At 40.1% G+C, this 26,922-nt stretch overlaps 1 long non-coding RNA gene across 1 annotated transcript; it reads left to right on the forward strand.

The window, feature by feature from the left end:
- The first annotated feature begins 1,480 nt into the window (after positions 1-1,480).
- LOC127051774 (uncharacterized) lies at positions 1,481-26,497 on the forward strand. Its single transcript, XR_007774599.1, has 3 exons — positions 1,481-1,617; positions 2,395-2,686; positions 25,662-26,497. It is a non-coding gene; the product is annotated as an uncharacterized LOC127051774 (long non-coding RNA).
- Positions 26,498-26,922: the final 425 nt, after the last annotated feature.

Genomic DNA, 26,922 nt, shown 5'->3' on the forward strand with positions numbered 1-26,922 from the left:
GAATAATGTGGAACTGATTATATAAATCAGTGGCCCTTAGGTGGAACGCTGTGTTCAGTTCTGGTTACCCCGTTTCAAAAGCTGAAACAGAGTGGGTTCAGAGATAGGGAGAATGCTAAGAGGCATGGAAAAACTCACAAAATAATATATCAAGGTCCAGCATAACAGAGGATCCACCTCCCCTAGTCCACGAGCACAAACCTCACTGGTCTCCATAGCGTGGCTTTGTCTCCTCTCCACCAAGTAGTCAGCGCTTTATGCAGCACAAAACAGGATATATGTGGTAGCTTTTCAAAAGGGAATTTTATGTGTCCATTTATGTGGCTGCATATTCACATAGTACTTAAGACCCTGCTCTTCCTAATTGTGTGACTCTAACTGAAATAAATAGTGGATCTAGTTTATATCTTTGATAACCATCACATGTATCACATCTGGTATAGGATTTGATGGGGCTTACAATGCCTGTAAGAGTGGGCCAAGTCATAAGGCCATTTCGTGTTTTCTCAGTCCTTACTCAGACAATGGAAGTACTTGTCACCCTAGTATTGCTGTCCTTTCTATCTCATACGCCTCAGGCTGATGCAGAATTTTGACCTTCCTTATTAAGGACCCAATCCTGCGGCTACATTGAAAACAATGGTAATTCTTCCAAAGGAGCAGCTGCTGGAATGCCCCCTAAAAGGCAACTTTCTATAGCTCGTCATTGAATTATCCAGTACTGCTGGCTTAATGCTCAAAAATTATTGGGAAAGCATTTGTGCTGTTTTAAAAACTACAAGTGAGTTAGCTCATGAAATTTTGATTAAATTAACCAGAAGACTGAATAAACCAGTGACAGAATTAAGTTGGATAGCTCTGAAATGCAGACTGTTGGAAATACATCCAGAGAACTGCAAGCTCTATTTTAATTTACAAGCTCTCCTAGTCAGAGAATGTGTCTTACTCTGTGTTTGTGAAGAGTGGTGTAAATGTACAATATGGTACCAGTGATTGGAAATTACACTAATGTCCAGTGAATGTGATTGCAAGAGCATGGCCTCAGCAGTCACTGCTTGGATGGTCAATAGTATAGCGTATTTTGAACCTGCATGCAACTATAATTATGAAAGTTGCTCATTGCTTTAACTAAATGTTTTGCGATATGCATATAGAGCCAGAGGATTAATTCAGCTTTGTTTTCAATGGAGTGCTGTAATTTAGCTACTCCTTTGTCCCTCCCACCCCAGTTCATCCATTTCTCCCTGTGCATGGATCGGTTTTCCTTTGCCAAGCCAGCCCTCCTGACCTAGAGTGCCCCTGTCCAGAGCAGCCCCCACAGGGGTTGTAGACCCAGAGGAATCCTCTTTTGCAGCAGCAGCAACATCACTGTCAGCATGAAGCAGGGCTATTCAGCTGAGTCCTGTCAGTGCAGCATGAAAGGGAGGAGGGCAACCCACAACCTCTCCCTTCTGCATTAATGTGGGCTTTTTCCTTTCCAATGCAAAAATTTGCCAAGATTTCCTGCAGGGCAACTGAACATACAAGTGTGGAGAGATGGAGGTAGGAGAGAGACAGAAACCATGCCCTCTGGATCTTCATCTTCTCAGTGCAGCTACTGCTGAGGCTGTGGTGAAGGTATCAGTGTGACTCCCCAGAGTTAGTTGCTCAGCAACTAGAATCAATTAACTTGCTTTGCAAAAGGTAGAGGGGAAGCCGAAGCTGCTGCCAACGAGAAGGTGGGAGGCTCAGGGTGCTTCAGGATCCCACTCAACCCCATCTTCCCTTAGCCATTGTCCTTTATCCGTTCTCCTTTCCCTACTAGGGCGACCAGATGTCCCAATTTTATAGGGACAGTCCCAATTTTGGGGGCTTTTTCTTATATAGGGTCCTATTACCTCTCACCCTCATCCCGATTTTTTACACTTGCTATCTGGTCACCCTATTCCCTACAGTATATAGATGCCCATTGAACTTAAGGCATGATATCTCCTAAACTCTCTTTATCTTTAGGGGCTTTGCTTTTATACTTAATGTATTCCTTTATTTACTTCTTTATTTTTGCCAAGAATTCTCCAAAGCTAATCTAGAATTTCTAATGCCCACGCTACTTGGGAAAGAAAATGGATAGCTGATGTCTTGGTAAGATGGTTTCAAAGATTCCTTAAGATTACAAGGGTTGGGAACCATGTGGGAATCAGGAATGTTTGGGTTTGATTGATTTGGTTTGTTTTACAGTAACCAGCTCTCCCTACATGATGAGATCAAATAGATCATATTGCTTACTGTGAACCATATATATAGAGAGGGAGAGAATGCATTATTTTTTCTTTGCATAGTAATTTCAGGGCTTCAGTAAAGTGTTTTCTTTCTTTCCCTCCCCCTTCCCCTTTCTTTCTTTGATTTTCTTTGGAGTCCCTCTGACACCACATATCTGGGAATGAAGAGCTTCTCAGAGCTGATTGGAAATGGCATTGCTGCACTGAAACGTAACTGGAGGAAATACATCTCCCGAAGAAGAAAATATAATGCACTTTAAGGATCTGACTTCTGGTGAAAAATTCAAGCCTAGAGAAAACTTGCCTGCTTTATTAAGAAGAATGGGTTGGACAATCTTCTTCAGTTCCAAAAGATATCTGAACGCCATGCTGAGCTTAATCTCTGCAGCATGCTCTGTGCTTCTCTTCTCCTCCTGATGCACTGCATGGTAAGGCCTTTTCCTTCCTTATCAGTAACACTTTTGGTATGCTAAGAGTTAAAAACAAAAGGAAAAAAAGAATGTTTTATAACCTGGTTGTTTTCAGGACTGGGGATCCTGATCACTACAGCAGTTCTCACTGACATTTTCTTTCTTATGTCCAGGTGTGTGTGTGTGTATTGTCAATTGTGCATTGAAATGGGTTTCAAGAGATTTGTAAAAAGTTCCAGACTAAAGTTGCCATTTAAGAGTCTTTTTTGACATTTTTCCAAGAGTATGGGGGTGTTTGTGCAGGATGAAATATGCTATATCTTTCCAGTACTTCAGCTGTGTTTGACCATACAGTACTGACAGCTAGAAGACAAAATCAGAAGGTTAAAAGGAAAAAAAACCAACACAACTATGTGACCAGTTTCTAACAACTTTTGGTTAAGTAAGTAAAAGCTATAGCAGGGTTTTGAAACAAATGCCATTTTTTAAATGCAAGATTGTAGGGATGATAGATTCTCCTCATTTTGTTCCTTGTGAGCAAAGAAATGTAAAGTGCATAATTGCGCATACACAGATGCTGGGGTTAACAAATGGGGTGTGTGGAAATGCTGTGTTTTAAACATTACAGAAGGTTAGAAATAAGTTGCTTGACTAGTCCTATAAAATTACTGTTGTAAAATTCATAGAAAAGCTCTATGTGCAAATTGTTTCATAGGAAATTATTTTTGTCATGTGTTAATGAGATTGTTTATGCTGATTGCAAATGGGTACATTACTTCTCACGAGGCTGTTATGAGGCTTTGTTCATCTACAGTTGTAAAGTACTTTGAGATCCTTAGGTGGAAGGTGTTAGAACCTGCATGTGGTGTTACTAATCAGCTATTTGACCTGCTAGTAATACTACAGTCAGGAAATCACCAAGCAGAGCAGAAATCACAATCCCTGGGAAGGGAAGTGCAGTTCAGTTCTTCACAAAACACAATTCCTTTGGATCTTCATTCTGAAAATCAGGACAAGATTAAGAGGTGAAAGTACTCATGGGCATGTTATTTCCCTGAAGGATGTTGTGTGATTGGGAACACGCTCAGTCCTTCTCCACGCTGGTTGGCCACTGAGGTTTGGGAAAGACAGAGTGGCGACATCTGGAGAAGTGAACTGTAAAAAGGATCTCACGCTGCTCTCGTTTAAATCAATGGCAAAAGAAAAAACAACCTTGATTTCAATGGGAGTGGGATTGGGCCATTAGTGGATGTGCTTGGCAGATTTCATGTGACTCAACAATGTAACTGGAATGGAGGGTGATGGTTTCCTAGCAACAGCTCTAAAAGTCAGAAAGGCTCCAAAGAGCCAGGCCAGGCCAGATCCGACCCTAGGCCAAGTGATGCCAGGATAGTTATAAACAAGGCTGAAGACTTAAAAATCTGACAGATTTGCCAAGTCTCACCAGTACAAAGGAAGGCTCCCTTCTCATTTTGGATCAAATTTTAAGGCAGATCTTAACACACCTCACTCTTTTATGATGAAGAATTTTACAAGGTTTGTGTCAGAGAGACCCTGCAACTATCACTCATTCAAATTTTCACAACTGGAGGTAGCCCAGATCATCAGAGCACATTCCTGAAATCTGACAGTACTCAAGAGAACTTACACTGATTACAGAAGCAAGGGTTGGGCCCCAAATATGCACATACAACGAAGTAGATTTTCCTATATTTTTCTATTTAAAATGTACTGAGAACAGGGGTCATAACTAAAATCATTTAAAACTGGAAAAATGCAACTGCTATGCTCTGTCTTGCAATCCTCACGCTTGCAAGAAGTTCTTATTTACACAAGTAGTCCCTCTTACTACTCATGTGAACAAAGGTTGCAATATTGGACTCTAACTATGGGTCTAATCTTACAAATTCTTACTCGTCAGCAATTCAGTTGTAATCAATGGGACAACTTGTGAGTAAATCAGTAAAGATTTTTTAATATCAGCCTCTTTGTCATGGCAACAGAATTGTTAAGCTTTGGGCATAATTTATGTTTCAGTTCTTAACAAAGTCATTCTTTCTTTTGCCCACATAAATCTTTCTTTACCATATAATTAGGAGAAGTAAAACAAGTTAAGAACAGATTTTTCAAAGTTTTTCAGCTTTCTTTTTTCAATGTATTCAATAAAATTTCCTCTTATTATTGGTCTAGAATTGTGAGCAAAAGTTTCTGATTTGAATAATTAACTGCCTTATTTATTATCATGACACTATTGAAGATATTAGTGAGGATTATTATGGATTTCCACAGCAATCCATCAAGAAAAAGTGCACCTATTAAAAGGTGTTCCTGAGATCTGTATAAGAACATGGTACTATTAAACATAAGTCGGTTCTATATGTTTTCCAATAAGTTAAATGTATTAGTTTCTTATTTATGTTTAATAATTAGTTGTTCACTAAACCCTTGCATATATTTTATCTGTAGGTATGGAAATATAATAATGATTATAATTATAGTTGCATACAGAATAAGTATGTGCATTGACCCACACAAATTAAACAGAGCATATATACTTTTTCACATTTTATTTTACATGCTTACAGGAATATGTATTGTTAGTATAATTATTATAAAACAAACAATTATTACTTGGTTCTAACTAGCAAGGAGTGGGACATTTCCAGAATACAAAGAGTACAATAAAATGTTGATATTTAGTTATGCTGTAAAAATTTGGGGAGAAAATCAAATGTTACACTATATGTGGAAATCAACCTTTAAAATGTATCATATACCAAATGTCAACACTTTAGCAGGACTATTTTTTTATTCCTAAAATAACGATGACATATAATTAACAAGACTAAGTTTGATCATATCGTATTTGTAGTTGTAAGGACATACACTATTTTGACACAGAAGCTTTTGTACATAATACTGAAATCTTCATTGTCATTTTTTCCGAAGTTCTGATACCAGTTGGTGTTTGTTACTGAGATTTAGAACACACTGTCTACAGTGCCATTTCATCCATTTACTTTAAGGCCGTTGCACAGGGGCTGTATTTAGCTCACCATCTCACTATGTATTCTAAAGTTGATGAAATCTAGAATCTTAAACAATATGGGTCTGATTCTGCAAAGACAACGTCAGTTAGTCCCTATGCATGTAATTGTTTCCATGGACTTGCATGGGATTACTCATTGGACCCTGCGTTAATGGGGCTGTGATCACATATGTTGGAACTATTTTGTATACTTACTGCATAGGTTGTATTCAAGAGGTATATACTTAACAATACAACACATATCCGATTTCTATGTATGGAATGCCTTTCCCAGACCAGGTCACCCCCACAGTCCTCATTCAAGTCCCTCTAAAAAGCTATTTCTTCCAGAAAGCCAACAAAAAATAATGAGGCTGTGACTTACTTTTGTATGAACAGGAAAAAATATGCACACAAAGTTATCCCAACCTCTGGATTAGAAAACTGTAATTTTCATCCCAATGTAAATTACATTGTGTGAATGTTTTTGTTCCAAATCAGGACAAATGGTTCTTTGCAGGGAAGGATTGTCATTAGCTTTTTGTATTGTACACCACTGAGTACATCATCTGCATTAAAGAAATATTAATGATACTGAATAGCAGCTAATATCTATTTTAGGTCTGTGGGAGACATACATTATTGTTACCATTAATTATTTTTATTATAGTAGTGCCTAGAGTCTCCAATCACGTGTAGGACCCCGTCGTGCTAGGAGCTCTGCAAACACACAGTAAGAAACAGTCTTAAATAGACAAGAGAAACACAGGGTGAGAGAAAGGAAGTATCACCACAAGACCATCCTTCCTTTCATTAATTTTCCTCTCAATGATTTGCATTCAGACTTTTAGATTTAATAATTTTAGTGGGGTTTTTTTTAGGTAGCAGATATGAAAGGGAATTGCAGATATATACTTTTAGTGTTGGAATAAATATGTCCCGGGTATTTTAGATCTCTCCTAAAGCATTCCTTTTAAATATAAATGCTAATTCTGTAATTGATTTACTGTATATAGGCGTTAAGTCCTAGATTCAGTAGAAAATTTGCAAATAGAAAAATCCTATATGGGCTTCATCAGCATGGGGGGGAAGGCTATGCGGGGGTAAGAGAGAGGAGAAACATCCAGTTGTGAAATTAGAAGACTGCCCATTTATTGTCAGGAATTTGTACAGGACATTATTAATACAGTACTTGTGCACAAAATGGTGGCACAGAGAATATGACAAATAAGAGAAGTTTTTAATAACCTCATTGAGACTCCTCTATCCAAGGTAATCTTTAAGATTTTGTTTCCTTTATCAGAAGGAAAAAAAATAAATGATGTGACTAAAAACAACTTGATGGCAAAAATACATCAGAGACTGAAGAAAAAACACTTTGTCATCTTAATACCATGCAATAAAAATATTTTATCTCTGGTGGGAAAAGTTCTCTGTAAATATGTCAGAGTTTTGGAAATAATTCCACAGTCATATATCCCTGAAAGCATAAAGGCATGTGCCTACCTGAGTGAATGGGGATACCACTCCATGTGTGATTCAGCTACAGAAGATGGAGAATGTTATTCTTATCCATATTAACTAGACATGAATGAATTAGGAGGGGGAAAGTTAATTAAAAGTAACTTTCTAGCTGGAAATCACACACACTGAATGTAATGTGAGTATTTTGTTCCTGAGAAGTATTAAGTAGAGGAATGGAAACATGCACTGACAGGACAATCACACTCTTTTGACATTCCTAATTAGTTTACTGTGGAAGAGAATATAAAAGAATGTCTGAATCCAGAATGCTCCTTTTAAAAGTCTGATTATAGGTCAGAGCAGAGATATTTGATCCAAAATATTATTCTCTGTGTTTAATGTATGGAGCTCAGGGCTGAAAATAAGGATACCGGTATTCTGTTCTCACCTTGAAAAGTGCCATGCCACGTCACCTTGGGCCAGTTACTTAATATTGCCTTGGTTTCCCCATCTCTAAAATAGAGATAATAATACTTACTATAATTACCCTAAAAGGAGTTATGAAAGACCTATCCAGTTAAATTTAGTAAAATATTCAGAAGTCCTTGGATGTAAAGTTCTATAAAAGTACTAAGTATTAACATTCAGCCCAGTTGATGGAAATAGGACCAAACTTAAGCAGTTGAGGTACAAGGTGGATGTTAAGTGGGAATAAAAAGAAGAAATCTGAAGACCAACCCAGACAATCAAGACAAATAATAAGATCTTATTTAAGAAGATTAGAAGTTGAGGCCTGTAGAAAAGTTAGTGGACCACTAGGTTTTAAAGATAAAAAAAGGTTGCAGAGAAGTTAAATGGTGTATTAATCTTTACCATAGAGCAGGATGGAGAAATACCTGTCCCAGGATTACTTCTTCAAGACAAAGGACATAGATGAGTCTGATATGACGGGGGCCATACCAGCATGACCTTTGTAAATGTAAATCATGCCTCTATTACTTGATGCATGCCTAAGTCAGAAAAGAAAAATGATGTATTGTGCATTCTTAAGACTCCTGACACTTTTTATCAGATTCAATAGTACCTAATTTCACAAGTCATCCCATAAAAATCAGTGGGACTGTTTGTGAAGTAAAGTGCAACTAACTCAAAAGAAAAGTATCAGAAACTGTTCCTGATGAAAAATTGTATCAGGACCAAGTTTGATGCTTGAAAACAAAACCATATTTAAATTTGTGGAATGCAAATGTCAAGACAGTGTATTTTAAAGTCTGATTCATGTATTTTTTCATGTGTACCTAAATCAAAAAACAATTTTGTTCAAAATTTCAGAGTAGCTCTGTGCTGCAAAACCAAACATAGTTAAATTCCCTGCAGTAGGAGATTTTGAGAGCATTTGTTAAAAAATACTAGAAATAATGGCTTTTAATGGAATACCCATCTTGAACTTTATTATACTGTTGCTTCCGTGATGCTAAAAAGAAACACAGCCTGTTCCCGATCCCCATATACTGAAGATCAGAACAGTAGCCTAAAGGTCATCCATTCCACTGCTGTCCTTTCTATTTTGTTTCCATGCACCGATGTTTCCGAGGCTAGGACATGCCATATTAAAGGGTGGGCATTGCATCAAAGTGCAGTATGGCTTGGTACAGATGGATGCATTTTTTAAACACTGCAGCATTTGACAGTATACATTGTAACTGCTCCTTTGGAACCCTTATAAAGTATTGTTACTTCAATTCTTAATATGAAATTGTTAACAGTATCTTTGACGTGTTATAACACATGCTTTAGAGCACTGCAGGATATCTTGTCATTGGAAACACCCCATAGGATGAATAGTGTTAGTGAGTTAGTGCAGTTGAGCTTATGGAAGTAGACTTGGTTAGTCCCATCTGATCTGACTTATGAGGTACTAAAAATCCCGCATCTGGCTATGCATTATATCATTAGCTGGTTTCCTTTCCCAACGGGAATTTCCCCCCCTGTGATTAATTCTGTAATGCATTTTAGCATACAGTGGACTAATGTTAGTCCTCATTGACTTTAGTGTTGTTGCACCTGTGCACAGAGAACAGCATGTAAGCCAGTATATTTCGTGTAAGATAGTTGCTATTCATTTTAACAATGAAAATATAGAAGTGGAGCAGTGTAATGAGCAGAGATGTCTTGAACACCTGTATTTGATTGATTCAGTTGGAGTGAAATTCACCCGGGTACAGAGGAACCATGCAAAGCTCCTTTCACTTAAGCACTATTGTGGGATTGTGCAGGAGTGGGGAGAGGTTTGAATATGTGCGTGTGTGGTAGGCAGACCATCCTGCATGTGAAGGCTTCCACACCCGGTGTGCCATGTTGGTGGTTTCCACCCTACTCGCATTCTCCGCCATAAAATGACTATATTTCTACCTCTGTGTCAATTATAAACAACTGTAGATTGGGTCAGCCAACAGATTTTGTAGGATTCACTTGCATTATTTACTGTATTGTTGAATGCTTAAAAAAAAAGGTCAGTAAAACTGAAAAAGAAAAGAAAAGAAATTAAAATTAAAAAAAATGAAGCTGAAACAGCAGTAAATCTTCCTTAGCTGGAGGATGATGCAGCCAATGGGATTCCAGTTTGGTGTTTTTGACAGCTAAAAGAAATAGAAAGCAAAAATTAACAATTACAAGTCAGGACAGAAAACAGAATGAAAGTAGCACACAAATATAGTTGAAGGGGCTGAGAGGGGCATGGCATTTGATAGATAACAATATGCCTTTTACAGAGAGGTGTTTGTAGAGCACTTATTCTTCAAATCTCAAATTTTCTTGGTACTAATTGCCACCTAGCAGGAGTGAAGGAGAAGGAGCATGTATTTTACCTGGCTATGGTGAAAATCATGTGATGGAATAAAAAGTCTGACACTTGTGCACAGGATCTCCCCAACAGTGCATACTCTGTGGAAAGGAGTGTTTGTAATTGAGGGAATTCATTTAAACAGAAATAATAATGAATAATTAATATAATATCTAGCTTGTATATAGCACTTTTCATCAATAGGTCTCAGTGCTTTCTCAGAACCATAATATTTTGCACTTCCATACTGACATAGATCAAAGAGTCTCAATCAGTTTCACAAACATTAATGAGCCTCAACACCTGACAGAGAAGTCCACAATAGAGATTACACTAGATGCTATCTCTGATGACTCCTAACCTTGTGCATTAGCCACAAGACCATCCATGTGCATACTAAAGGCAAACACATATGCTTTTTGACTATATTTTCTTGAGCCCCAGGGATTGTAAGGCTAGTTAAGCCATTTCCAGAGTGGGGATGACTTCATAAGCAGGAGGAGTGTCACCTAACTTCCATGGAAGACATTTAAGAAGGCTTATGCAGGGGCCCTCACCAGCAGCACATCTCTGGAATTAAATTTCTCACACTTGTAGTCTAGGTTGTTTGAAGCAAATTTTGACAGTGTGCTGTACTCAAAGGGGTGGTTCTTGGATCATTCCTGTGTGGGTTTGAATTGTACTGAAGATCTCTGAGAATTGAACATCCCAAAGCTTTTTCTTGGATTTTGTGGAGTATTTTTGGTATGAAGGATGTGTAAAGGGATGTGTATGTGCCTACAGGATCAGTCAAGGAAAGTTGCTTTTGGAAGTGGAAGCAAGTCACTGTAGGTTCAGGCAAAAGTCCACCATCCCAGGTTTCTCTTCCTTTTGTTCCCATAGCACAAAGAGCCATGAGAGCAGACATTGCCCCCAACCCCAAGCTGAGCAGCACTGTGGGCAAATGTCTCTACCTAGTTTGGAGTTGCTCTTGGAAAAAAAGTAAGTAAGTAAAAGAAGAACTGAGCAAAGAAGTGAGTAAGGAATTAGGGAGATAGGAAGAAAAAGAAGTCTTGAGCTTTGGAAGATATGTTTTTTGATGTCCTCGTTAGCAGGCATCTCTTTCATAGAACTATAGTCAAGCACATTGGGGAACAACCTTGCCTTTCTGTAAATCAGCTGTTTTTCTACCAGCGTGGCTGAAGATTGAGAGAAAGGAATGATCTGAATCTATCATGGGACCCCGTGCTAGGGCTGCTTTTTGCACAGATCTCTCTAGCATTATTGGAGCTCCAGGAACCCCTCCACAGACTAGACTGTCCCCTTCCAGAAAGTGCTGCTAGCTACCTCCATAGCTCCCAGTATGATTTCACACATGCACATGAAATGTAAGCAACGGTAATTACAGTGCAGGGGGATATTATGTCTCCCTAGACAGGTTTCCAAATGACAAAATGAATAGAAATACTGGATCCATAGAAAGAAAACATCCATTGTTAAAATCAATTGACAGGCTTGTATCAAGAAAAAGTTCTTTGACTCAACCCAGTGTCACTCCTGCTGTGATTTTAAATTGGAGTTTGCCGAGTGAAGCACTCAGATTTTATTTAAAAAGTAAAGTCAGAAGTGTTAAGCCCCTCTGGCTTAGGTTTTTAAAATAGAAGAAAGTGAATATAGTTGTTGTACAAATAAAGCCTTTTAACCCCTTAGCTCCTGGAGTCTGTGATTCTGGCACAGAATCATGTCTCTTGATGTCAGGCACATGTCTCTTGATGTCAGGGGTTAAAAATATCTCACTGTGTAAATTCCCCATGCAACTTGTCTTTAGGATTGCCAGTTTTGGTTGGATTTATTCTTGGAGATTTCATCACATGATATAATCTTTAATTATCATCACATGACATAATCTTTAATTAAAGATTAATCTTTAATTCCTGGAGACTCCAGGCAAATCCTGGAGGTTTGGCAACCCTACGTTGTCTTTAGAAAATTCTTTGTCCCTTCCTATCCTATGAAGTGATAATCACTGGCTGTGATTCTCCCCAGAATTGGCAGCATTTGACTTTGTGCTGTTTGCATATCAGATATCGAAGTCTGTAGAGCATTTGGGGACCAATGAAGCTGAAAGGTGCAGTTCAAATATAAGATTGTTCACGTTTCTGAGCCCCACAGATGGATGTAGCAGGGAGCAGATTGTAGGATTCTGCTGCCTAGTTGGTGCAAGTGGAGAGATAGGGCAGGTTCCACATCAAAAGACTCTGAGGAGAGGATGGCTTTTACTAGAGATCCTGCCCCTGAAGGACTGGCTGGTAATGGCCACAGTGCCCTATCTCCCACCACCACCAAAAAGCTGTGGAGGAGAGGAGGGTGTGAAAACTAACCTCCCTTAGGAAAGCAAACATCAGAGAGACCAGGGGCTAGGGCTAAGGATGTGTCGGTGAGGTTTGGGAGAGGCTGGGGACAGCTGAGTCTGTGGAGATACAAGGCAAAGGGTAGCTGGCTAGTGCAGAGGGTAGCCTGTCATGTGTGAATGGCAGGGCCTGGGAAGTTCTGGGGCTGGGTAGGGAGGGAGTACTGTGAGAAAAGTGTGCTCCTGAAACTGGAACCAAAAAAAACCCTTTAGAGATTTTGCTTCTGCATCAGGAGGAAGGGGAGAGAGCTGGACTGGAGGTTTTGGTCCATTCTGGTAAATGTGGTAATTTCTTTACATCTGTTATTGGCATTGATAATTAGTGAGGTGGTTAAAAAAAAAGTGGCGTTGAGGGACTGGGTAATGGTATATGAAATCTGGGTTTCTGGTTAGGCAAAGCTCAGGAAGTGGAATATTATTACCATTTAAGGGGTGTTTGGTGTTCTCTGTGAAATAAGCAAGTGGAGGAGTGCCCACATCATAAAAATATCCCCCCACTTGCAACCTTGTTGTTTCTGGCAAGGATTGGATGAGTATGAAGACTGAACTACCCTCTCACTCATAGAGAGATGATAATCTCCCCAGTGGATGTCTGAGAATTGTTAGCTGGCAGTGTACAGAAGATGGCATTGCATGTGTATGATCTGTGAATAAATAAAGAACTTAACTTTTCAGCAACTTTAAATTAAGAAAAAGGGTGGAAATGCGAGGGTGAAATCAGAATTTTTCAAAATGTCAACATTTTAAGGAAATTGTGAATTTTACATAAGTTTGCAATGCAACAACATCTTGTGGTCCATCCACTATGACTAAAACACTCTGAGATGTGCATGCATTTTGTGAGGTGAGGCCAGATATTAAAACAAAGTACTCTTAAGTGAAAGAATCATTCAGAGGGGCATGGGCCTGATGGGGGCACCGCTCAGTGAGACCTGAAGAAAGATGATATTACCTATGGCTTGGAGACAACCCCTGTGCTCCTGACTAGCCAGAGGCCCACTGCTGAGTACCTATGTCTGTAAGGTGGAAAGACATTGTAACACCTGCTACATTTTCACTACTTTGTTTCTCCTGTGTGTAGTGCATGAAAATGATACTTGCTGATGCTAGTTCGAATCTACTGCTAAGCACCAGAGTGGTCCATATAGAGCCTGATCCAAAGCAAAGCCAGTGGAAGTCTCTGTTGATGTTATTGGACATTGGATCAGGCTCATAAAGAGTGGGAGATGCCAAGGAAGTAATTAACAGTGTAAATGGCTCAGAGGAACTAAAAATGCTTAGTTATTCATGATCAGTTAGCTCCACCTATGACTAGGCTATCTCCTACGGCTGGCATTTTTGCAGCAAACAGACTTTGCATCTGATAAGGTAGGTAGTTTCAGTAGGGATCTGCTTGCACAGTGCCTGCAATCATTAGTCCGCAGTTTCTAATCCCCTTCAATATGTTTTATTCACTCATTTGTGTACCAAAAGAATATGCACTTTAGCGAGCAAAAAAACCCTGCACATTATACTTGCAGTTGTTCTCCTCCTTCAAGTCTCAGGAGCCATAGATCAACTACGAGTGTTTAGTGACCTTCTGCCCGAGAGTGTACAGCCCCTGGGTGGGTCTAACTTGTGTGGCTGGCACTTATGTAGCAGATAATCCAAGATGACACTGACCTTGGCAATCTTATGGGAGAAATACCCTCAGTAGGATGAACTGTTATTGCATAATTTCTTCAGTGTGGTATATTAGACACACAACCATGGTTTTCATCCACATCAGTGTATGTTATGAGTTTTCCATCTATGCTACCATTGTTGTACAGATTTCACGGAGGCCAACAAAAATATAAATCACATTCTCCACCTTTGTTCCCGCATTGCCATTGGACAGTGGATTAAATTACGTATGCAGCAGATTGACTTGTTAAAAACATATGTGCCAGATCCTCAGCGGGTGTAAGCCGGTGAAGCTCCATTGTTTTTAATAAAGCTAACTCAGTTTACAGCAACTGGAGATCTGGTTCAGTGGATAGGAACTTGAACTGGAAGCCAGAAAAACTGTACTGCATTCCCAGCTCCTGAAAAGCTGTAAGTCACTTTCCTGCCCTAGATCTCAGTTTCTGCATGCACATGTGGCGATAATGATAGTTACCCTACTTTGCAAAATATTGTAAGATCTATGACTGAAAAAAGCTTTCTTACATTCATCAGTACAACTGTCTCTTTAGCTTACATTGTGCCATAGCTCCAAGCACCATAGTATCTATCATCACTGCAGTATTCTACCTTCTCCCTTCTCAGGTTCTAGGACTCTCTGCATATTAAGGAGGCACCAGTTGTAGTTATATGGTTAAGTATGAGGTGAGCTTTGAGCTTAAAGCAGGGATTCAACCTCTCTTTTATGCAGGAAAAATCAGCAAATCCTCATGAAAATAATAACACAATCTGAGAGGATGAATGATTTTTTTGAGAATTAGCAAGTTTCATCCTCAGTTGCAAACCGTTTTTGTCCCAAATGATGTTAATAATGGACTAAAGCAGACATTTCAAACTTCTGTATAATTAAAACTCATAAAATCTTGTGAACAGGCAATATATGAAGAATTATTCTATGATTACAGGTAATCCCCCCCATTCTTCTTCGTAACTCAGTTTCTCCTTCAGCAGAGATTGCAGATAATGTTCTACAACAGAGAATTCCATGAGGAACTGCCCTCTTTTGAAATGGCTACCATTTCCTATAGTTCTCCATTGGACTGACTGAGGCCACAAGCTGCCTTTTGCCAAGATGGCCTCTGCTCCCATTCACCTGCTGCTCGCACTCTTTCTGTTCACCTCCTTGGAGCATAGAGATTTCCCATCTTCCTTGAGGGCAGTTTTAATTTATTCCTATTACAAATAATGCCATTTTAATGGAGTGCATCTTGAATCAAGGCAGCTTGCAGCAGTCTCATTGATAACAATATGATATAGCAACTATTTTGAGAGAATGCAATTCTTCAGGAGTATCTTGGAAGGAGAAGATTTTATGCATCAGCCTCTGCTGACTGATGATTCCAAGGCCAGAAGGGACCATTGTGATCATCTAGTCTGACCTCCTGTATTAACACAGGCCATAAAACCTCCCCAAAATAATTCCTAGAACAAATCTTTTAGAAAAAACATGCCATCTTGATTTAAAAATTCTCAGAGATGGAGAATCCACCATAACCCTTGGTAAATTGTTGCAATAATTAATTACTCTCACCATTCAAAATGTATTCCTTACTTTCATTCTTACCAACTCTAGCTTCAAATTGCAGCCATTGGATCGTATAAATTTCTCTGCTAGACTGAAGAGCCGATCATTAAATTTTTGTTGCTCATATAGGTACTTATAGACAGTAATCACATCACCCCATAACCTTCTCTTTGTTAAGACAAATAGATTGAGCTCCTCAAGTCTATTACTGTCAGGCAGGTTTTCTAATCCTTTAATCATTCTCGTGGCTCTTCTCTGAACCCTCTCCAATTTATCAATATCTTTCTTGAATGTGTACAATAGGGACTGAACACAACATTCCAGTGGTTGTCACATCAGTGCCAAATGTGGAAGCAAAATAATCTCTCTAGTCCTACTCAAGATTCCCCTGTTTATGCATCCAAGGATGGCATTAGCCCTTTTGGTGACAGCATCACACTGTGGGAGCTCATGTTCGTTGATTATCCACCACAACCCCCAAATCTTTTTCAGAGTCACTGTTCCCCAGGATTATGTCCAATATCCTATAAGTATGGCCAACATTCTTTGTTCCTAGATGTATAAATTTACTTTTAGCTGCATTACACTTTCAGTTTTGAAAAATAAGTGCTAAGAGTTGTTGCAAATAATTAAAAAGATATGCTTAGCAAATGTTCCTATCTACAGATTATTCACCACACCAATTTTCCATGATCCTGTGCTCTTCCTACACACAAGGGACTTCTGGTAGCTATTAACATCCAATAAACTCTAACCAAAGATGGGGATAGAGAAGCATCTGTGCCTCTCTGAATTTTTATGTCACCCAAGTAATTTGACTATTTTACTTCCTAATTGATAAGTGCCTTTTTCTTACCTATGATATTTTTAAAACAATCTATTATATGTTATTCAAAGATCTGTGTAATAGATCGGGGTCAAATTTGGGGCTCTAGGTTACACTGGTGTAAATCCAGAATATTTTGCTGTAAGCTGTGGCGTTACTCCAGATTTATCCAAGTGTAACTGACAGCAGAATTTGGCTCAATGTCTATAACTGAAAATGTAACTTAACTTTCATTCTTCTCTCTAAATCCTTAAAAGAGTGCCTTTAGTGCAAGGTCGCAAGAAAATACTTTTAGTTTTATGGGTAAATTCTTGCTTTTATTCCCATTTTACATGAGCATTGTTTTAAATTACTGACACTACATTAGAGTATGTCAGGATGCATCAGATAAACTGATACAACCTACTATGTCCTTGAGGCAATATGATATATATGTTGCATTACATTAAACATCAAAATATGTTCTTTATATAGTACACTAGCCACTGCAGACAGAAAAATGGTACAGGTTATTATATATACAGTATAGTATTGGAAGCCATCTGCAAATCTAGTAAATCTCTAGACAAACTGTATATTTGCAAAGGGACTAATACTGGACCATAGACAAATATGAAAGGGCTTTGCTTTGCCAGCTAGATCTACATTGCATTGTTTATTATGAGAAAGGTCTAATATTAATTTCATTTTTTCAGGGGCCATGCTTTTCTAAGGAGACTTAGACTCAGCATTGCAATGCATAACGTTTAGGTGCCTGCCACCTAGAGGAATCCATTGCTCTGAATTAGGTGCCTAAGCTCCCTATACAATGTAGACTTCTCCCCTTTGTCCCAGTCTCCCCTGTTCCTGGCTACTTCTTCCAGACTCTTCGCCTAGTTAGTACCAGTATGCCCCAAGACTTTGTCAGCTATGTCTGCCTTCACTGCCATTCTCCCCAGGTTCCTAGTCCCAGTCTCTCAGTTCCTCATCTAGTCTCAGGGTTTCTCCAACCCCAACCAACTGGCTCCCACTCCCGCCCATTTTCTTAATCAGCTATTCTTTTCTGTATAGGTAAGGACGTATACCTTATGCTCATGGATGTAGTATCTGAGTGCCTTCCAGTAGTGCATTAAAATGATGTAATTATATGTCTGTCAGATATTGCTTGTTCACTGTCCGTCTCCCAGGTGATAAAGTGTGTGAAGAGGCGTGTCTTGTTTTGGTGTCCTCCCAGCTCCCAGTCCTCCCTATCTCCTGCTCACAGTTTGTCTCCCATCCTCCAGTTCCAGTCTCACAAGACTCCTTGTGCATCCCCTTGCTCCTGCTTTTGTCTCTTTTGCATACAAATCACATAGCTTCCTCCCCCACACTGCCTGGGTGCCAGCCGGGGGCTAACTGAAAGCATAGGAGAAATGCTATCGTTTTTAATGCCTGACCCATAGCAGCTGGGAGCAGCAATTAGAGGGAGTCTGGCTTCACCCCACAGCCATACGATGGAGCATAGAATCATAGAAATATAGGAATGGAGGGGGCCCTCGACAGGTCACTTAGTCCAGTTCCCTGCACTGTGGCAGGACTAAGTATTGTCCCTGACAGGCATTTGTCTAACCTGTTCTTAAAAACCTCCAGTGATGCAGATTTCACAACCCCCTTAAGTATTTTGTTCCAGCATGCTCAGTCACTCTGTGGTGATGGTGGGTGGGTAGTCTGGTAAGCACCAGAAGCTGTGAGGAGTAAAGCATGCTCAGTTGCTGTCTGAGGATGCCACATGTACAGCGTGGTCAGCACTAGAAGCTGTGAGGGGCTTGAGCATGCTCAGTCAGAACGGAATCTTTGGACATTTTAGCTGCTAAAATCAAAGTCTCCACTGAGCATGTGCAAACTGATCTTTTTTCAACTTGGCCAAATGTGGGCAAATTTTGACAGGGACAGCAAAAGGCAATCTCTCCAGCCAAACTTCAGGGGAGTTTGTCCCTGCTCCAAAGCAGGAGGGCATTAGATTTTTTCACAGAAGAGGTCTCAAGACTTTTTTAACCTGGGCAAAACATATGTTTGCCCAGCCTTGTTCTTAGAAATAGCTGAATTGTTTTGGCTGAAATTAAAAGAAAAGAAAAAAAAATCATCCTGAGGCTTGCATGAAAAAGTTCAGCCCAAACTGTTAAAATCTGGCAAAGTTTTAAGCAACTGAAAACAGGGTCTTATAATGGGAAGTGTTGGTCAACCTGAATAACATGAGGTGTTACCAGCCACGGCTATAGTTAGTTTTCAGAGCAAAGACACGGGTGGAACTGAAAGCTGAGTATTCAAGCTATATACATGATTGCTATATACCTAAGATAGAAGCTGCATTATAAAGTGTTTTGTTATGTTGCTAGGTGTTTTGATGACAATTCTACCTATTTGTACAAAGCAGATGATAGTATTCTTGTTAAAGGAAGACTCACCTCGTAATTCCATTGCAAAGTGCTTCTTCATTTAAAAATAGTTTGTCACGCTAAGGGCCAAATTATTTCCTGGTGTAACTTGAAGTCAGAGGAGTTACACCAGTCAAGAACTGGATTCCAGATTTATATTTATTTCTTAGCTCTTACTACAGAAACAAAAATGTTCTTCTATGAATATTTTTTTAAAATGTCTTCTATGGTGGGTTAGAATGAAATACAATTTATAGTGACGTTAGAACAATTCTTCAGACTGCCTATGACAAAGATTACGTGACTCTTTGCTGGTAATTGAAGGGCTGCCTCTCACTGAGACACAGCTATTACATTTTTTTTTAATAAGTCCTTGTGGTCTGTTATTTGTAAAAGATAACTCCAGAAAGACCCTAGAGAATGAGGATGACGAGCTGAGATCTGAGGACCTGGAAGCAATTGCGTTAGCATATCCTTTCCTAATCGAATTCCTACAAGTATTTTGGTTAATGCTATATCGCGTTGGAGTATAAAGTTACAAATTTTTAAGATTTTTTTATTTTTATATTTTTCCAAATGGTTTTGATTTAATAACAGGAATGGATACCAATGAGAAATATTATTCAAAGATAAATAAATTGTGGTTCCTGTTTATTGATTTGTAAGATCACATCCACATATTACATGGAGGGTACACATCTCTATCTTCCAGCATCCAATTGTAGTTGCTGCAGAGATTCTTTTTTTTAATTTCTCAGGAAGGATGAGTTTGTGATTAAGACACTGGACTATGAATCTCAGAAGATGCAAATTCCATTCCATTCTAGCGCTGCATAAAAGATACGGAGCTGCCCAAAGGAGGCTAATATAGCAGCACAGAACCATTGTGAGTGTCCCACAATTTCACTGGCAATTGGACTGAGCAAGGAAATTCACATCCAAACATTCCCAAATGAATGGGATTTTGGTTCAAGGCCATCATAAACTGACACAATGTTTCCCCTCTTTTCTTTCTCTTTCTCTTAATGATGCCTCACGTTTATATGATGCTCTTCATCCCAAAGCATCCGTAGGATCTTTACAAACAAAGGCCATGTCTACATCTAAAATTTTGCAGCGCTGGTTGTTACAGCTGTATTAGTACAGCTGTATAGGGCCAGCGCTGCAGAGTGGCCACACTTACAGCAACCAGCGCTGCAAGTGGTGTTAGATGTGGCCACACTGCAGCGCTGTTGGGCGGCTTCAAGGGGTTTTGGGGAAGGCGAGAGCAAACCGGGGAAGGAGACCAGCTTCGCCGCGGTTTGCTCTCGCGTTCCGCGAACCACCCTGCAAACCGCAGGGAAGGAGACCTGCTTGCTCGGGGGTTCGGCGAACGCGAGAGCAAACCGGGGAAGGAGACCAGCTTCGCCGCGGTTTGCTCTCGCGTTCCGCGAACCACCCTGCAAACCGCAGGGAAGGAGACCTGCTTGCTCGGGGGTTCGGCGAACGCGAGAGCAAACCGGGGAAGGAGACCAGCTTCGCTGCGGTTTGCTCTCGCGTTCCGCGAACCACCGTGCAAACCGCAGGGAAGGAGATTCTCTGCACCCACCACTGAAATGCTTCTGGGGAGGAACATGACTGCTGTGTAAGAGCACACAGTGCACAACTCAGCAGTTTAGGCCAGGAAGTGAAGAGTATCCTCTCTATAGGAATGGCATAGGGATTCTAGTCAGGTAGAATGTGGGAACTTTGCCATAGCAACTTGTACAAAAAGGGCCAGTGGATCTTTCACAAAACACAGGCGCTAAGGATGTTGTTTGACATCTCATTCCAAAAATAGCAGCTCCAGCAGCACAATATCTCTTAATGCTACTGGGAATGACTGTCTGGTGTTGAGCAAGGCACTCAACTTTCCCTCCCAACTTCATCCTTAAAGGGCAATGTGATTACAAGAACTTTGAATGAGAACAATCACTTCCATCTGACTTTTCAAACTCCTGATGTTCAAGTGGGTTCCATTCTCTAGAATCCTCTCTTCCCCGGCTTGGTAATTTGAGCACTGCTAGAGCTTCCCTTCTTTGTGAGATAAGGAAAGTGTCACACTTCAACAGCTTATGCATCTTTGCATGATTTCAGCGTCCTCTTCAGTTTGCTAATCAAAACCAGTTCTGCTGTGTATTTCTCATTCCTGGAGGGTGAAACTGTCTTCAGAAAATTAAAGCTCTCATATCTGTTAATGTGTCATCACAACTAAACGCCTGGGGACTATAAACAAGTTTAAATATCAGAACAATTTTGGTGGTGATTGTCTGTGATTATAGATTAAGCATACAGAATTTATAGCATCTGATCTTCAAGCTAGATTGAACATAATGGGCCAGATCCTCAGAGGGTGTTAATTGCTGTAGCTCCACAGAAGTCAGTGGAGCTATGCTGATTTATATCACCTGAGGATCTGGCCCAGGGGGCTTTTCAAAATGTTGCTCAGATAGTACATGATAGCATGGGAATGATCCAGCAGCATGCAAAGCATCTCCCACAAGTCACTGATCATGCTTAGCTCTGCCGGAGCACATCGGAGTTTGGGCACTCAGGATAAGCCTTTAATCCAATTGAGGATCTTATAAATAATGACTTGTAATCATGAGTCATGTCACTTCCAAAACTTTTTCAAGAGCAAATCAAAGTGCTAGCAAGTACAAAGTCCATCAAACATATTGGTGCAGGCAGTTCTTTAGGGATGTGCGCCAGATCTTAGATATGGCAAACCTACTGCAATTATTTGGGGGATGTGTAGTTGCTGCTGCCCTCTTTCAGAATAACACTACTGTTAACAGAGCCGGTTTAGTTCAGTTGTTACTGGTCTGTGCTATCAAAGGAGGAGGATCTAAGTCCCCCCCGCCCCGCATTGCCAACCTGAAGTTCCCAGTGGCCAGGAAGTCCTATAGATGTGCTAGTGGCCATGTTACAATACTATTGGATTTGGAATCTGCTATGCTAGCCTATCCATTTTAGGTACTTTGGGGGCCCCCATTACTGTAGTATCTGAGCATTCACCATATTTATCTTCACGATGTCCTTGTGGGGTAGTGAAGAGCTGCTATTCTAGTCTATGGATGGAGAATTGAGACACAGAGAGGCAAAGGGACCTGCTTAAGAACACACAGGAAAGCTGTGGCAGGGCAGAGAACTGAGCCCTGGGCTCCTGAGTGCCAGACTAAGGCCCTAACTACTGGCTCAGCCTTCCTCCCCTGCTCACAATAAAGAGAATATTACACTTTCCCAAAGATTACATTAAAATTATAATGGATCCCACAAAATGAAACAGGGAGCAGATTAATTTTGAGTGAGGTAATACTAGGATGACCAGGACGTTATATAATAATCAAGTTGTCATTGTATATGCAATGGAATTCTATGTCAACAGATGAATTATTGGATAGGGAAACAGTATTGTTATTTGAGTAAAGGTTTCTTCTTTGGTTGTCGCCCGTCAGCTCAGCAGCAATGATGGAGCTGGATGAAGACTTTCCACCATTTTCTGTCTTGTACCAGCTTCACAGCTTTGTTAGTCTTTAAACTTTTTGACCTCTTTAATTCTTCACCATGTCTAGCCAATACATCCTCATTTCTAGTTCCTTGCACGCTGGTATGTATTGCCATGTGTGGTATCCTTTCCAGGTCCATTCTTGACACACATTCAAACCACCATAGTCATCTTTCTTGGATCTTCTGTAACAGCATTATTTCTTGTCTTAGCCATTTTCTTATCACTTCATTTTTTCTTTTTGACATCTTAAAGCATTCCCCTCAGCCCGTTCATTTCTGCAGTCAACATCTATCATTCTTTGCTATTCTTCATATTCCAACTTGCTGACCCACACAGCAGTATCAGCATGAGAGTTGTCTCATATATGCTGATATTTCTTTTTATCTAAATTTCTTTAGTCTTCCAGCTTCTACAGAGTTTTCCTAATGCAGTAGTGGCTAATGCGTAGCTGCACAAAGGAGGCTAATCTTCACAATTGCCACTCTTTGATGCCAGTCTTTCAAGGTACACACATTTTTCCACTTGTTCTAACTCTTTGCCTCCGAGTTTGACCTTTACCTCTTCCTCTTGTCTTCCAATTGCCATAATTTTTGTCTTCTCTGTGCTGATCTTCAGTCTGAATTTTCTGCTTTCCTGCTCTACCTTGTTAGTTATTCTCTAAATCCTCTTTGGTCAATGCTATGAGGTCAGTGAGAGTGAAGACTTATCAGCTTTAACAAAATGTTTGAAGGGAATGAAGTGGTGTAAGGCTCTCAAAAATACATAAAGCATGGTATAAATAAGATCACAGCACCAAAGGAGCTATAGAAGCTGCCGATAGTTGGATAGAAGAAAGAAGAGCACAGCAAGCCAGAGGGAGAGACTTGTTTGTAATGAAGCAAATTATATTAAAACTGAGGGCCGATAGTTTTGCGGTAGCAAAATTTACCCTGTGCCTGCTAGAGGGGTGAAGGCTAAGTGCCTGATCCTGCCACATAGTGAATGCCCTTAACTGCCATTGACAATATGGGAGATGAAAATACTCAGTCCCTCGCACGGTCAGTTCCTACATTTGTAAAAGTCATTTTGATTCTGCTCTCATTGACGTCAATGTCCAAACTTCCATTGACTGCAATAGTGCTAGACTGGGCCAAATCAGGTACTAAGGTCATATTTAGGACCCAATCCTGTTAGGTGCTCAGACTCTCTGTTTCTGTCAAGAGCAGTGAGAGCTGGCAACGCTCAGCACTCCCCACACTAAGCTCATTGAGTACTGTGTGTAGTTCAGACTCCCCGGGTTTGAGCCTGCAGCGTGCATGAGGGTTGCGCAATGCTGAGCCACATAATGCTTTGTTACTCGTGATTCAATCAAACAAAGGAAGATGAGGGCAGCAGATAATGCAGGCGTTTTGCTATTGGCTGTTAGAGATACGGTTGCTCTCTATTGCTCTCGCTTTCTTCTAAGTGCAACTCATAAGCACTCTCCAGTGAGCAAGAGCTCCTGCCTGCCAGCAAGAGTAACTGACAGACCTATGGACTGGATTACATTGAAGTACCTATGCCTTGACCACATCCTTTCTCTGTGCACACATTTTCCCCCAGTGCCCAGCTCCTGTTGCTGAATGTGGCATATATATTTCTCCAAGTTGTGCTGAACTTTCCACTCAGGTGAGGCCTGATCAAAGTTTTGAATACCACTGGGACAGCCTCATTGACATTAAAGGGATTTGAAGGCACTCAACACCTCATAGCACGTGATTAGCTTATCGCTCCTGGCAGCCCATCTTCCTCAGTTCCTTAAAGGCCCCCTATCTACTATATCTTTTCTACCTTTTTCTCCCGCCTGGGATCAGATCTTCCTGGCATTCAAGGCTGCATTCAGCTTGCAAATGCTGCATGGAGGGGAGAGATATGTAAATAGGTTAACTGGATGTTCGTCCTTCACCACTCCTCTGTATACACTCCAGCATTCCCTCAGCATTATCTCAGTGTGAATCACCAGCCTCACTGAGATCAGGTCAGTAAGGGTACGTCTACACAGCAATCAAATACCTGAAACTGGCCTGTGTCAGCTGACTCAGGCTCAGGCTACAAAGCTGTTTAATTGCAGTGTACATGTTTGGGCTCAGGTGAAGCACCTGAGGGTCCCAGAGCCCTACACTCCAATTAAATAGCCCCATAGCTTGACCCCATGAGCCCAAGTCAGCTGACATGGGCCAGCCACAGGTGTTTAATAACAATGTAGACATGTACTCTAAGTGGGTGGTTGTGGGGAGGAAACAGGGAACAGCTGATCTACAGTGCATGTTCTCCTGTCTGTTCTGTGTAAAGCCCACCTACAAAATATGGTGTTTGGGCATTTTCACCACTTTTTGTGATCCCCGGGGAGGAATTGCAGAGTGCAACCAGGGAGCTCAGGTAGAATGTAACCTGAACCCAGATCTTGGCAGGTCATTTTGTGTTGGGAAACAGAATGGCCCTTTCCAGGTTTGTGGGTCTTTGGGGCTTACAGAACAGACCCAGAGCCATCAGCTGGAAAGCCAAAACTGGCACAAACTGAAGACTCCACTCTGTAGGAGCCTCACAGGATCTGAGGCTGCTCCTTAGAAAATGGCTGAATCCTTCACACTGGAGGGTTTGATACTTTTCAGCTGACTGCGCTGCAAGTAACTTTATCTTATATTAAGAATAAGGAAAAAAGTGAAGATGGGGCTTTATTTTGTCTCTGCTTTTGTTCTGAATTCTTTATTGCATAGTCACTGTTGTCTTCCTTCTAGTCAGGAAACAAAATGTTTTTGTCTTATTATTTTCCTATTAAAAGAAACATGGTCTGCTTAGTTTTACTTCTCTTATCAATTTGCTGCATAGTCCTATAGTATAAACCAACTTTCCCCACCACTTTATGGGCTGTACCTTGCTGTTCTGATGCAGACAAAGCTCCCACTTCAGTGGGAGGTTGTCTGAGTCAGGAGATACACTTTATATGAAAGGTACATTTATAAACAGTTTAGAAGGTTAATAGACATTATAATCATGTTACAGACATGAGTAGTATGTGTTATAAATGGTCATAAGCACATCAGCAGAAACTGTTATACGCAGTTATAACTAATCTTTTGAGTGTTGGACTATAGCATTTGATTAACCATTTATTAAAACATCTGGTAATCATTTGTGAACCCTTTATAAACGATTTTAAAATGTACCATTATTATAAAATATGATGGGGATAAGGACTGCAGGACTGACTCCAGTATTAGAAACAAGTCATTGTAACTAACAATTTACTTTGATGCTAATCTTTCTAATTCTAGGTTAGCCTGAGGAGAAGGATAAAGAAACTGGCCTCCAAGATGGTAATCACTAGTGGAAATGAAGAAGATAAAGGCAATCAAGAAAAGGAGAGCAAAGAAGAAACCATCCTGGCAATGCTTGGGATTATTGGAACAATTCTGAACCTCATTGTGATCATTTTTGTGTACATTTACACAACATTGTGAGCCAGAAGGCACACGATGAGAACCAATGAAACGGCTGCTAAAGGTGACAACAAACATTGTAGGGTATTGACATGTTGCTTAATCGGAATTGATTCTGTACTATATTACCACATCATAAACGCACTGCCTGCAGGCAGTGAAAGCTGAAGCACAATTAATGTAACCAGACTTTTTCACGCAGTGACAAGCTAAACTCTTCTGTCCTGCTCCTTGCCCTTTTTGTGGAGGTTTGGTTTTGCAGGAAATGACTGCAATTATGTAAGTAGCAGCTTTGAAGAATTCAATCTGGGATACAAACCCAATAGAAAGAGACTGTACACTATTTAGAATTACTAATGTATACCATATACTCTGAAAGATAGCTAGATAGCACAGATTTTGTGTCCATTAGGTCAAATGATTTTTTTTCTCCTTGACTTTTCAATTTTATTTACATTGAAACTGACAGGCTTTTTATTTAGAATGAACATATGGTGCAATCATGGAAAAACAATTCCGTCCAGCAAGATCTGCCTAAAAACAATAAAATGTTGGGGGAAATAAGTGACATGATTATTTTTTTTCTTTCTCATTTGCTTGACATTTGTGTCTGTTCATGCCAATGTTTATAAATATATATTTTTAATAAATGTGCTATATTTTTAGCATGAACCAAATATTTGGAGACAATCTGGTGTTCATGCAGCCTGCTTTGTTTGATGAAGTGCCCTTTGTTGACTATGGATGGGATGTTCTTCAGCAATCATATACTGATCTTGTTTGCAGCCATTTCATTGTAGTCTGGAACAAACTTACATCATGCTTGACTTGAAGTTGGAATGTCAGCTGAAAAGCATTGCTTTTTAATACAGGAGATAGGAAAACATTATAAGGTGACCTTTATAGACTAGTTGCAGGGACACGGCTCTATTTATAGAACAACAGCAAATGGAAAGAATATTAAGGCATCTCGCATGCCATTCGAAAACTCATCAGATATATGGCTCTTTAAAGTCCCATCCCATTCGATAAGTACCTACATAGGGAGAAGATTTCTGATAGTAGGGGGCTCTTTAATTGAGCAGACAGGCATAAC

Source organism: Gopherus flavomarginatus, chromosome 5 (assembly GCF_025201925.1).
Source record: "Gopherus flavomarginatus isolate rGopFla2 chromosome 5, rGopFla2.mat.asm, whole genome shotgun sequence".
NCBI classification, from domain to species: Eukaryota; Metazoa; Chordata; order Testudines; family Testudinidae; genus Gopherus; species Gopherus flavomarginatus.